Here is a 12902-nt window from a genome sequence, read left to right on the forward strand (position 1 = left end):
ATAGGTGATGAAGTTAAGATGAAGTCATTAGGGTAGGTCTTAGTCTGATATGATTGTTGCCCTTCTAAGAAGAGGAAATGTTGGAGAGAGAGAGAGAGGCACCAAACATGTGTGCTGGCAGTGGGATGCCCATGTGAAGACACAGGAAAAGATGACCAAGAATAGAGGCCTTAGAAGAAACCAAACCTGCTGACACCTTGATCTTGAACTTCCAGCCTCCAGAACTGTGAGAAAATAAATCTGCTATGTACCCAGTCTGTGGTATTTTGCTATGGCAGCCATAGCAAAACTTTTCTCCCTACTAGAGCCAACCTTGGAAAAATTGCGAATGAGTGAAGTTTCCTTTAGCTTCTCCATCTACCTTCTGAAATTCCCTCTTTCTGTTCCCCAGGTAGACCTTCTGCTGGTGGAAGTTCTCCCAGGTAGGCAGGATTTGCTGAGAGTGAGGGGTATTTCCTCCTGAAATCATCAGTGTCTGTTCAAAGGTGAGCTTCCTCACCCTGAAGACTGACTCATCATCTCTCTATTCTCTCAAGTCAGCAACATTCTTCTTGGGAAGTGAGAACTTCATTATTGATTGGGGACAGTTTTGCTTAAGACATTATATATGCAGGAAAAAATTAAAAATAAAGCAAAAAATCAGATTACAAAGCAGGAAAACAATTCCTTCCAAACTTGTTAGATTACTTGGTAAGTAAACTCTGAGGAGCATAGCAGAAAGCTTGGTTCCGCACAATGCATCTTTAGGTGCAAGAATTTAGAAAATCAGGCAGAGAGGCCATGTAACTGCTAAGATCAGAGCCCCTCCCCAGTAAGAGCACATAAACTCTACTCACAGCTAAGCAATCAGATGTCCACTTGTGAACCTCTGGTTGATCACCAATCCCTATGAATTCGATTGGATGATCTTGAAACTTTTTAATGATACCTGGTATAAAAGGAGGATGGAAACATAAGTGGAATACATTTTAGTTAACGTGGAACTACATATTTTAAAATACAATTTCTTCCTCAGGTACTGTTGTTGGTTAGGACCGTAAAGGGGAAATAAAGCACAGATATAAATAGATATTGTGCATTTGCATTTTAAAGAAAACAAATACCATTATTACAGAGTCAGTCCCTGAATTCTTCTAAATAATGGAGGGGAGAAGGTGGTATAGTTAGTACAAAGCAGGGAGTACTACCAATGCCAACGATCAAAGACAACAGGCTTCAGAACATAGTCAGAGACACTGCCTTCTCTAAGCTCACACTCAAAACCTTCTAAGCCTCAGACTCTCAAAGTCTTTTTGGAACATTTGTCCAAAGTTTTCTGCTGTTGATTGTCAGGAACTTGGCTAACAGGTAGAAGAGGAGGCTCTGGAGGATTACAAATAATTATAGAAAAGTATTGGTAGATAATCTAGAGTTAACTCTCTTGCACTTGAAACACAGCAATAAATATTAAATATAAGAAGGGCCAAAGAAATAATTACCTGGGACAGTAAATCACCATCACACCCCTAAACCTGCCCCAACACGATGTAACAAGGGATGCTAATGGAAAATGCAACTCTGGGTTTTAACGTTTGCCTTTCATTTAGTAGAATAATGGGCTCAAGTGGACCTTAAGAACATACCTTGCTTTCCCCCACCCCACCCTTTGCCATTTCGCATTGGAAGAAAATAGAAGTTCATAGAGTTTAAGGGACTGGCTTGGAATCACACTGCTGGAAATTGATCCTGGATTCCTAGATTCTCATTTCAGTTTTCACAGGTAAAAAACAAAACAAAAACCTGCCTAGCATGTTATCTATGGTTTGTATCCATCTGACGAAGGCTGGTTTGCAAACTAGGGATTGGGGAACCTTGAGGGCCTGTAAATTGGCCAGCAAGCCAAGGTGCCATCCATTTCCTTATTCCTGAGCACTCACTCAGGCTGTCTTCAGCTCCCCTCCACCAGCCTCAACCACCTCTTCCTACTTGCCCCAAATGCACTCGTCCAAACAACTGTTGTATTGTCATGCATCTAGAGTACCTAGCTCAACCTAATCAGGATCTGGGGGGCTGGGACCCAGGCATATGTGTTTCTCAACTGTCCCTGGTGAATCTACAGTGCTGCCAGGTTGAGAGTCACTGAGATAAGGATGCAGCATTCTTTTCCAAATCACTGAGCCCTGGGCACATGTGAGGGTCAAGTGAGAGGGCTCCGCTCCAAGCCCTGCTCCTCTCTATGTGCCAGGAACATATTGAGGATATGCCAATGAACAAATAACCATCGTACCTGGCTTCATGGCACTTATGGTGTACTGTCCCCCTAGAACAGAGGTTCTTAGGCTGGCCACCTATCAAAATCTTCTGGGAGAACTGTTTTAAAAAATATGACATGACCTCCAGAGAGGTGCCCAGGAATTTGCACCTTCAAAGAAGCTCCCTACATTCAGTTGCTGATGTAGATTATAGTACCCATCCCACATAGGCCTCCCATTCTTGACTCTCAGGCTTCAACTAAGGCATAGACTAGAAGAAAGCAAGGAGTTATTCGCCTGGATTGTAAACGAACAAACCAAGAGATTTAAACTTGCAGGGAAAAGAATTCACAGTACCTTCCTCAAACCCTCTGGCAGAGTCAGTGTTTATCTGCCTGGTTTCCCTTTCCCTGGTCCCAATTCCCTCAGTGTTTTTATTTTTAAAATTGGGAATGAATAAAGAAAAAATAAAGAAATCAGGGATCAGGGGAAAATTTTTTGTTTGGTCTGTAGAGTCTCTGCATATGTTTATGAACTACCTTGTTAGTGAGAAAGAGATAAAAAGGCTTCTGAGAGAAACCATAAAGTGAATAGCAAAGTGACTAAGTGTAGAGTTTGTCTTCAGATATACTTTCTATTTTCAGATTTACAGTGGAAGGACAGAAAGGTGATGAAGCTCTCACTCCTTGTTTTAAGATTTTTCTCTACTGTCAGCGACCTTGCAACTTCAAATAGATGCCTGGGCGAACCATTACTCACTGGATCCCTTTAAGCTTTTTATTCAGTACCCAACACATAGATTCTGACTGACCTGGCTCAGAGGCAGTTGCTGAAATTCTCTGCAGGCAAAGCTAAGTCTAGACCAGACATAGTTAGGAAAGGAATGACCCGAGATGAAGGAAGAGGGGCTGGGAGAGACAGCTGGACGGTGTGAGGTAAATGAGCCCGTTTCCCTACCGCAGTCCCCTTCCCAGCCAGTGGCAAACAGCCAGGTGCTATTTATTGCTCCTTTGATTGAACTATCTTCTCAGGCATGTGGGGAAATTTGGGTTTTATATGAAAGCATTCACTATGGGAGAATCAAGGTGTAATAAAAAAGGAAGGAGGAATTTCTCTCCTTTCAATAAGCTTTCTAGTCCTCCAAGAGGAGGGATTTTCTTAAAACCCTTAGGAAACATCTACCTAAAGCCATTCAGTAGCATGATAAACAGAAACTAGCCCCTTCCTAGGTTACACAAATGGAAAAATATTGACAGTACATACTTGAAAAAAGTGGTGACAATTCTACTTTAAAATTCCTACCAGGGCTTCCCTGGTGGCGCAGTGGTTGAGAGTCCGCCTGCCGATGCAGGGGACACGGGTTTGTGCCCAGGTCCGGGAAGATCCCACATGCCGCGGAGTGGCTGGGCCCGTGAGCCATGGCCGCTGAGCCTGCACGTCCGCAGCCTGTGCTCCGTGGCGGGAGGGGCCCCAGCAGTGAGAGGCCCACGTACCGCAAAAAAAAAAAAAAAAAACTTAACACAAGCGTTCACAGAAAGATGCCATTTTTCAAACGGGCACCAAGGCATTGGATAAAGGGGAGGGTCTCAAATGATAACTTATTATAACAGGGAGTTATTGCAAAGGTTAAATTAGGGATCCTTTATAAAAATGAATAACTTTATGGAGTCAGCAAGAAGAACCAGGTTTTCATTAATTTATAATTTTGCCTTGTACAGTCGAGCTAGGATCCTTTGATTTGAACATGAATATTTATACTAAAAAATCCCCCATGACTCTTCTATAACATGCCCTGCTCTCATTATGGAGATATTAATAACTACTGTGTAATAAGGGCTTTTAGTGCCAGGCCCTGTGCTAAGCTCCTTGCACACATCTATCTCATTTATTACTACAACCTAGTGAGATACATGTTCTTAACTTAGGAGAAGCACTGAGAAGTTTGTTGTGTTTAAGACATTTGCCTAAATTCACCCAACTAGTAAGTAATGAAGCCAGTATTCAAATCCAGGGGCTGACCCAGCCTGATGGGTGTATGGGAAGGATACATGTCCACATTCATTTATTCATTGAGTGAGTTCTCTAAGCCAGGACGAGACACACAGGGAGGAGCAAGGACTCTGCTTTCATGGAGCTTACATTTTGATGAAGTACAGATAGCATACATGTTTCCAATAGTGAGTAAATAAAAGAGCGTGATGTGATAGAGGGCCACTGGAGGGCCACTGAATGGTGAGGGATGGTGTCTCTGAAGAGGAGATATCTAGGCTGAAAATATATTTCTAAGAAAGAGTCACTCATGTGAAGAGTGTTCCTGGAGGAGCCCTTGAGAACCCTAGTGTGAGGTAGAGGGTTTTATGAGATGACCGTGTGCTCTGTGATCATGAAACTCTTCCAAGTTGTTCAGTCCATATGGGATTCAAGCTTATCTGTGTATTAGCAGAACACACAATGCTGAAAGATGTGCTGAACAAAGGGACTTACCAAAAAATTATTCTCAAAGTACCACCTTTGCCAGAAAGCATGAGGGTGGTAGAGGTGCTGGTAATCTGTCCCTACCCATAGGGCAGAGTGCCAGGGATATACCTGGTCACCTGTACATCCAGTGTCCAGAACGATAGAGGTCCCCCTGTGCTCCTGTTCACTTGGTAAACCTGAAGAGAGCTGCCTTCTGTGGGTTTACATGAGTTCCTTTCAGTCTTGTGCATTGGAGGATAAGACAGAATATTTCTTAATAATAGAAGAATGAAACACTACAGGATATAATCCTTGGAATGGGAAAGGAATGGTAAGAAGCTATTTCAGTCTTAGTTGGCAGGAAGTCACATAACTTGTGTAGGGATAATTGAAATAAAATATTTAAAAATAGATCTATGGGTTTTAGTCAAAATGTGTCAGTAACAATAAAACATTAATAATTGTCTCTTGTGAATTGTCTCTGTTTTGCATTTATAGCTGAATATGGGAGCTAGGAGTATTTTAGAAGAGAATAAATATGTGATCTCAGGGAATTTGGGTAATTTAAGTAAATACTAATGAGTGAATTGACCTTGACCAAGTCATTTAAGCACTCTTGGCCCCTCAATTTTTTCATCTGTAACATGAAGCATTTGGAATAGATTTTTAAGATCCCTCCAATTCAGATGGTTTATGTAGAATTCTATGGCCTTTTAAGGGAAAAAATGTATTGTATATGTCTCAGTATCTGTGAATGACCTTGTTATGGTTGTGAATAAAATAAGTTCAATCATGTTCACCCTTTTCAGCATCTAATGGGTTTCCCAGAGAAAGGTACTGCTTTCCAGGGACCACCTACCCTACCTCTTCTCCATTATTTCTAAGAGATGAGTATATTTTATAGCTCTGAGAGAAAGGATAATGTATCACATAATGATATCTACAATCTGTTGAATACCTACTATGTGCAAGGTACTTGATATCTGTTATCTAATTAAAAAGAAAACTGTGAAAATAGTTGTTCTTAGTGTCCTATTTGAAAGTAAGGAGACGGATTCAGATTCACTGTTACATAGTTAACAAGTAGCAGAGTTGACATTGCAGCCCAGATTTGTTTGACTCCAAAGCTCTTTCCATGAGTGAACACTTGAAGTAGAAAGGAGAAGAGTATATAAGAGAATAGGAAACTAAGCAGAATGTTTCTGAAAAGCACAGCAGAGTTTTCTGCAGTCTCATGGAACTAAGTAGGGAAAACTCAAAGTTCAAGAAGGAAGAACCATTCTGGAGTTGATATATCAATATCTTAATTGTGATGGAAGTTACACAACTATCTGTATTGTCAAAACTTACAGAACTGTATACTAAAAAGAGTAAATTTTACTGTATATAAATTACACTTTGATAAAAAATGGAAGCAAGAAAAGAAAAGAGGAAAGGGTCTTGGGATACAGTCTCAGTTAGACCTTTGTAGAGTTCATCCGTTGGGAAGGGGCAAACTAAGGTCGATGGAGTTGTACAAAATGGCAGATGAGTTTCAAATCACCTCAGCCCTAATTCAACTAAAGTGAACTTCCCCAACTCTATCAAACTACCAGAAGATAGAGTAACTCAATTTGGAGGAAAGTAACGTCACCTAGCACCTCAGTTGGACATCCACATGGACAAACAGAAAACCAAATCTTGACTTTTATTTAACATCATACTCTCCCCTCCCCCAGTTCCAGATTGACTGTAGATCTAAATGTGAAAACTTACACATTAAAGCTCTCAGAAAAAAGAAGGTACCTCCATGATCTTGGGATACGCAAAGATTTTGTAAACAAGATGTATAAATTATTAACCATAAAGGAATAAAATTGATAAACTGTATTGCATTAAAATTAAGGACCATAAAGAAAGTGAAAAGGCAAGTCACAGACTGAGAAAGTATATATTAGTAAAACATGTATCTGACAAAGGATTTGTACCTAATATACAAAGAATTCCCACAAATCAATAAAAAAGATAGATGACTCAACAGGAAAATAAGTAAAGACTTTAACAGGTACTTCACAAAAGAGGATATTAAAATGGCCAAACAGACATATGAAAAAGTGCTCAATCTCATTAATCATTAGAAAAATTCAAATTCAAATTCCACAGCACTAGAATAACTAAAATTTAAAAGACTGACAATTCAACGTTTTGATGAGAAACTATAACTCTTATGCGCTGCTGCGGGAATGTAAATTCGTACAATCACTTGGGTAAAATAGCGCTATTTGGCAGTATTTGCTGAAGCTGAATATTTGCAGATCTGGAGACCTCAAAATCTTACTCCTCGGTGTATACACGGCAAAGATCCATGCATATATTCGTCAGAAGACGTGAACTGGAATGCTCATACCAGAACTATTCACAACAGCCACATACTGGAAATCAACTCAGTGTCTATCAATAGTAAAATGGATAAACTGTGGTAGGCACACGACGAAATACTGTATTGCAGATTAGGATAATCTAAGTATCACTCAGGCAATGAATCTCAGAAACACAATTTTAAACAACAGAAGTCGGACACCAAACAAAAATTCTATAGGATTACACTAATATTAAATTCAAAAACAGACAAAACTAATACTTGGTGTTAGGAAGCAGAATGATGGTTCTCCTGGGGCAGTGGCCAGGGGTGGCGGGGAGGAGGCATGACTGTGGAAAGGGGCATGAGGGGGGCTCCTGGGGTGCTAAGCAATGTTCTGTTTCTGGATCTGGGTGCTGACGACATCACTGTGGTCATTTTGTGAAAATTCATCATGCTGTACAGCTGGGATTTGTGCACTTTTCTGTATGTTACACATCAATAAAACGATTATGTTAATAATGTGAACAGAAAAAGATGAAGCCTCAATCTGGAAAGATGACAACAAAAGGGAATTTATGGGCTCGAAATACATAAAATCATGAAAATTCAATATTCCCAGTCATATATTACACTAGTAGGAAAATAAAATAATAAAAAGAAAGACAAACAATGAGAGAAAACAAAAAGGTAATACAAATCAATGTACTCTGCAGGGGGAAAATTGTAGTCGGGAAGGCTGGGATCAATTTGGCCAGTTATTTCTAAATTAAAAGTCAACACTGGATTATTTACCAATGACTTAGTGAACTTTCCACATATATATTTTGGCTTACTATATCTTAGAAGGGAAATATTGAATGTTTTTGCAAGTGGCCCATACCAAAGCTATTCAAATACAGGGACTACTTATCATCTTAAGATGTTGTGAAACCTCGCAGTGCATTCAGCCCCTTGCTTACTAACTACAATTTCCCCTCCTCACTTTCAAACACCACTCTTCCCAAATCTATCTTCAGTGCCTCACATGTGCATTAAGTGCTTGCACTGCACAAAGTTTCCTCTTCACTTGTTTCAACTGTATGTTTCCATTTAAGCTTTTACCTGTGTATCTTGAGCAACACTTGTCTATAGTTTGCTTGTATTTCAGTGTGAATTTTTACAGCTGTGGGAGAATCTTTTGATTTTCATAGGATGCATTTTTTCATATTATCATGGAATTATGCATATGGCCATACACAGATATTTGTATAAACTAGTAGATAAGAGAGACAAGGTGTATTAATAGGATACTATGTTAGGAATTTAGCTACCAGGCAGACTAAATAAAGCGAGGGACTAAAGAAACTGCTCTTATAATTCAAGAAAAAGTCAATTATCCAATGAAAGTAAGAATTCTCTTGGCATTCTGCAACAAACAGATTCACTGGGTTGCTAACAAAGCTTTACACTATTCAGTTGGGTTGGACATAGGTCTTTCCCTTGAAAGCAGCATGGAATTGTGAAAGAAGACAGGCTGTGGGGTCATAACAGAGGTATGACCTTAGGGAAGTTCTTTGTGTGATGTCAGTTACTTATTTAAAAATGAGGATAACAGGGGCTTCCCTGGGGGCGCAGTGGTTGACAGTCCTCCTGCCGATGCAGGGGACACAGGTCCGTGCCGCGGTCCGGGAAGATCCCACATGCCGCGGAGCGGCTGGGCCCATGAGCCATGGCCGCTGAGCCTGCGCGTCCGGAGCCTGTGCTCCGCAACCGGAGAGGCCACAGTAGTGAGAGGCCCGCGTACCGCAAAAAAAAATAAAAATAAAATAAAAATGAGGATAATAATAACTGCCTTGAAGGGTTTTTACTCCTCTGTGCCTAGGTAGTTTTTTGTTAATGCCTCTATGGAGGCATTGCCACAGCGGGTTGTCATTGTATGAGCATGGGCTTCTTGATGGCAAGGACATGGTCTTACCCATAATTCTATCCCAAGCATTTAGCAAATTCCATGACATATAACACGCTCCATAAAAGTTTATTGGTGAGTGAATGAATGAATAAATGAGATAACATATAACCTAGAATGCTATAGGCCCCCAATGAACATTACTCCTCTCTTTTTCTCCTCCTTTATTATTCTCTATCTGGAAAGCAGAATGAATCAACCCTTAGCTTATTTCTAGTAGGTGGCCAGGACTAGCAAAGGTAGCCAAGGAAATTTTTCTGAATTCCCCTTAAAATTTCATGGGAAGCCAAGGATATAGCTTATATTTTTGTTCACAGAGGAGCCAATTTTGCACAAGTATGAAGATGAAAAAACATTCTTATTAGAACAGAACAAGATCACATAATAGTACAAAAGAAGGGCTTTGATATCTTAAAACCGTGCCTATTTGCTGCAGCCTTTCCTATTTTTTCTTGGACAGTTTTTGAATTAAGAATAATCCATGATGCTGTTTGCATTGGCCAAGATTTTTCAATTGTTAATAAAAGAATCAGAATAGATTTTTAGAGGTAAGATATTTTCTGATCAGAGAAGCATTAAGAATGTGTCCATGGCAGGGTGAGGGTCAGATGTTTATTTTTAAGCTGTATGAAAAGTTCTCTACTTCTCTAAAGCAAGTCAGAAAGTGAAAGTAATTTATGGTATTATGAAATTTCTGGACTTCTCATGGGAAAGTGGCTGACCTCAGTGTTTGATAAGCTTCCTGTGGCTACAAACATACAAGCCATTGACTCCTAAGAAAAATGTAACATTTCTCTTTACAGAATCATGGTGCGCCTGCAGCTGGAATTTGGTTTAACTGCCTCGCATCAGGAAAAACCTAATGGAGATATTTTTAAATGTCCGAAGCTTGTGGAGACGCAGTCGTAATTGTCTCTGTCACCATCATCATCATCATGAAAGTCAACATCACCACCCCACCATCATTATCATTATCAACAAGCACTGATGTTTGTTCGTATTATTTGTAAGGCACTGTTAAATGCTAGGGTTCCAATGAGTGATAATAAATGGTACAATTAATTTTTATGTATATTAAATTTTCCAAAGGATATCGTCTTCATGGCACTCTTTTGCCTATATGGCTATGTATGGCTTCTTTATTTTTTAATTGAATATATATTATTTACCATGTATTATTTTATTTTTAAATAACAGTGTTATGAAGATATAGTTCACTTACTACACAATTCATCTATTTAAGTGTATAATTCAATAGTTTTTAGTATATTCAGAGTTGTGCAATCATCACCACAATCTTAGAACATTTTCCGTCACCCCCCAAAAATCCCTATACCCTTTAGCCACCTCCCTCCACTGCTGAAAGAGCCCCTATATCTCCCAGCCCTAAGCAACTACAAATCTATATTTTATTCCTATAGAGTTCCCTGTTGTGGACATTTCATATGAATAGAATCATATGATATGTGGTCTTTTGTGACTGAGTTCTTTCACTTAGAACAATGTTTTCAAGCTTCATCCATATGGTAGCATGTATCAGTATTTCATTCCTTTTTATGGCCAAATAATATTCCATTGTATGGATATATCACAATTTGTTTATCCATTTCGTTTGTTGATGGGCATTTGGGTTGTTTCCATCTTTTGGCTATTGTGAATAATGCTGCTATAAACATTTGTGTACAAGTTTTTGTGCAGACATATGTTCTCATTTCTCTTCGGTATATACCTAGGAGTGGAATTGCAGGGTCATATGGTAATTATTCTATGTTTAATTGTTTGAGAGACCATGAGACATTTTTCCAAAGTGGGTGCACCATTTTATATTCCCACCAGCAGTGTATGAGGGCTCTGATTTTCCTACATCCTTGCTATGCAAGAGGAATAACTTATAAATATATCTCCTGTGCAGTAAACTTCAGGCATATAGAATAAGTTTGATAATTGTAAGTTTAAATAAATTGAACCCATTAGTTCCAATAGACTCTCAGTTTTTTTTCAACAATCTCAGTACTCAGGAGTTTTGGATATTCACAAAGAAGCAATGTCCTAATTCAGTACTTTCTGGTTGAGACTACAGGTAATCAAAGCAATTGGATTATTTATTCAGTTCAGTCAACTCAGTGGAAAATTTGAGCACACTTTATTGATTTAGTGAATTGATTTTCTTGTTTCTGTTATATAATATGTACTTTGTTTAAAGTATTCCTAAAACTTTTTCTAGTGTTAGCTTTGACTACTGATTAAAATTTAAGTACCTGAGAACAGGGCTGTATACTCTATATTTTTTATGGCCAGTTGCTTAAGATGAGCAAAAACACAAACACTGAAAGTGGAATGATCCTGTCCCTATTCTCTACCTTCTAACCAGCTAGCACTGCCCAACTTTCTCTTCCATGCCAGGGCTGTGTGCCGAGACCTAATCCAGTCACTGTGAAGCACAAAACTCTGACACGGAATCTGAACAGTGGTAGGGCTGTGGGCTCAGGTCAGAACCTAGAATCACCTTGTCTTATCCATGTAACAAAGGCAAAACCATCAATGCGTGTAGCCCTGAAAAAAAATTTGCTGGTTGATGTCATTCCTCAGCATTTAAAAAAAATCAGTCTCTGCATAATTTATTTGTGTATTTAACTCAAAGAGTAGCCACTGAAGGCTGTAATCCCATGGATGAGATACAGAGGCCTTTACACTAGAAAACTGGTAAAACATCACACTCACTCTGTCTCTGCTCATCATCACCCAGTTATCAGAATGTTTGTGGTCTTGGAAACTGGACATCGGCAAACACAGCAAAATAACAATGCACAGGGGACCATTTTGTGCACAGGGCCCTGGGAAGGGCCAGTGGAATTCCTCTGATCAGTCTCCTTTTGACTTTTTCCCAGAGACCTTGTTTCTGCACTGAAATGTCTGGAATGCTTGGTAGGGACGAAGTGGGTTGGTCACAGGGCAATTATGCTACTATCATCAATGAGATCAGCCATTTGTGGACTGATTTCCAAGTGACTAGTGGTATCACCAGTGGGTTAAGAATACAAATGATAGCAATTTTACAGTGAACAGAACTTTCACATTCCTTTTCCCAAATGATTTTCATGTCAAGCCCGGAGATCAGTAAGACAAATATTATTGGCAACATTTTATAAATGGGACCTAGAGAGTCCTGGAGAGGTTAAATGGTTTACCCAAGGCCTCTCAGCTAGTGGTGAGTAGATCCAGGTCCCCAAATCTGTTCTCTCTGCAGAACACCATTCTGCCTCTTGTTGGTTACTTAACAACCAAGTTCATTCAGCAGGAGCTGGTTATTTTTTATTTTAAGACAAATCAATCACTATATTTAGTTTTAGAAGACAGATGAATCCACTGATTTGATTCCCAACTGCTATCATGAGATAAAAATGTTCAAAATGACAATCCTGAGAACTGATTCTTTGTGACCCTTGCAATTTGCACTGTCTTTGCAGTAATGACATAGTGGGGGGAGTGTTACAACTGATAAATCCTTCAATTAACCATCCTAACCCCAAAGCATTTGAACATCAAAATAGATCTGTCAAGGTATGGTGGCCCACCACAGTGGCTTTCCACTTGAAGTCTCGATCACAGCGTCATTACCTGTGAAGTGTACCATCAGATATTTGAGGTTTCATGTGATTTATTCTTTTCAAAAACATTAGGAAGGATTCAAGCTTATTTCTATAAACTTGCCTCTCACTCAGCTTTATTCCTGGAATCTTTCTTGAGTGGAAGAAAAGTCTTTCCTATATGTGTTCCCATGAGTGAGGCTTCCCTGTGAATATCATTCCGCAGGCATGACACGTGGAGAAAAAAATTTTGAGATCTGCTCTTCTTCTATTTCTATATCATGAGACAAAACATCAGGCCCAGTTTGAGATTCTATTTCCAGTTAAGAAGTGGAAGTTGC

The 12902-nt window shown here is 39.4% G+C and overlaps 1 protein-coding gene across 6 annotated transcripts in view; it reads right to left on the reverse strand.

The window, feature by feature from the left end:
- The window catches only part of CALD1 (caldesmon 1), a 181035-nt gene that overhangs the window by 114953 nt on the left and 53180 nt on the right, over nucleotides 1–12902 (reverse strand). For 4 of the 6 annotated variants that reach the window (XM_082661737.1, XM_082661730.1, XM_082661736.1 and 1 more), the window contains exon 2: nucleotides 837–928. The exons of the other annotated variants lie outside the window; for them this stretch is intronic. The gene's annotated coding sequence lies outside the window, so the exon portion shown is untranslated. The remainder of the gene's footprint in view (nucleotides 1–836; nucleotides 929–12902) is intronic. 6 annotated transcript variants of the gene reach the window in all.

This window comes from Grampus griseus, assembly GCF_964374135.1.
Source record: "Grampus griseus genome assembly, chromosome: 9".
NCBI classification, from domain to species: Eukaryota; Metazoa; Chordata; class Mammalia; order Artiodactyla; family Delphinidae; genus Grampus; species Grampus griseus.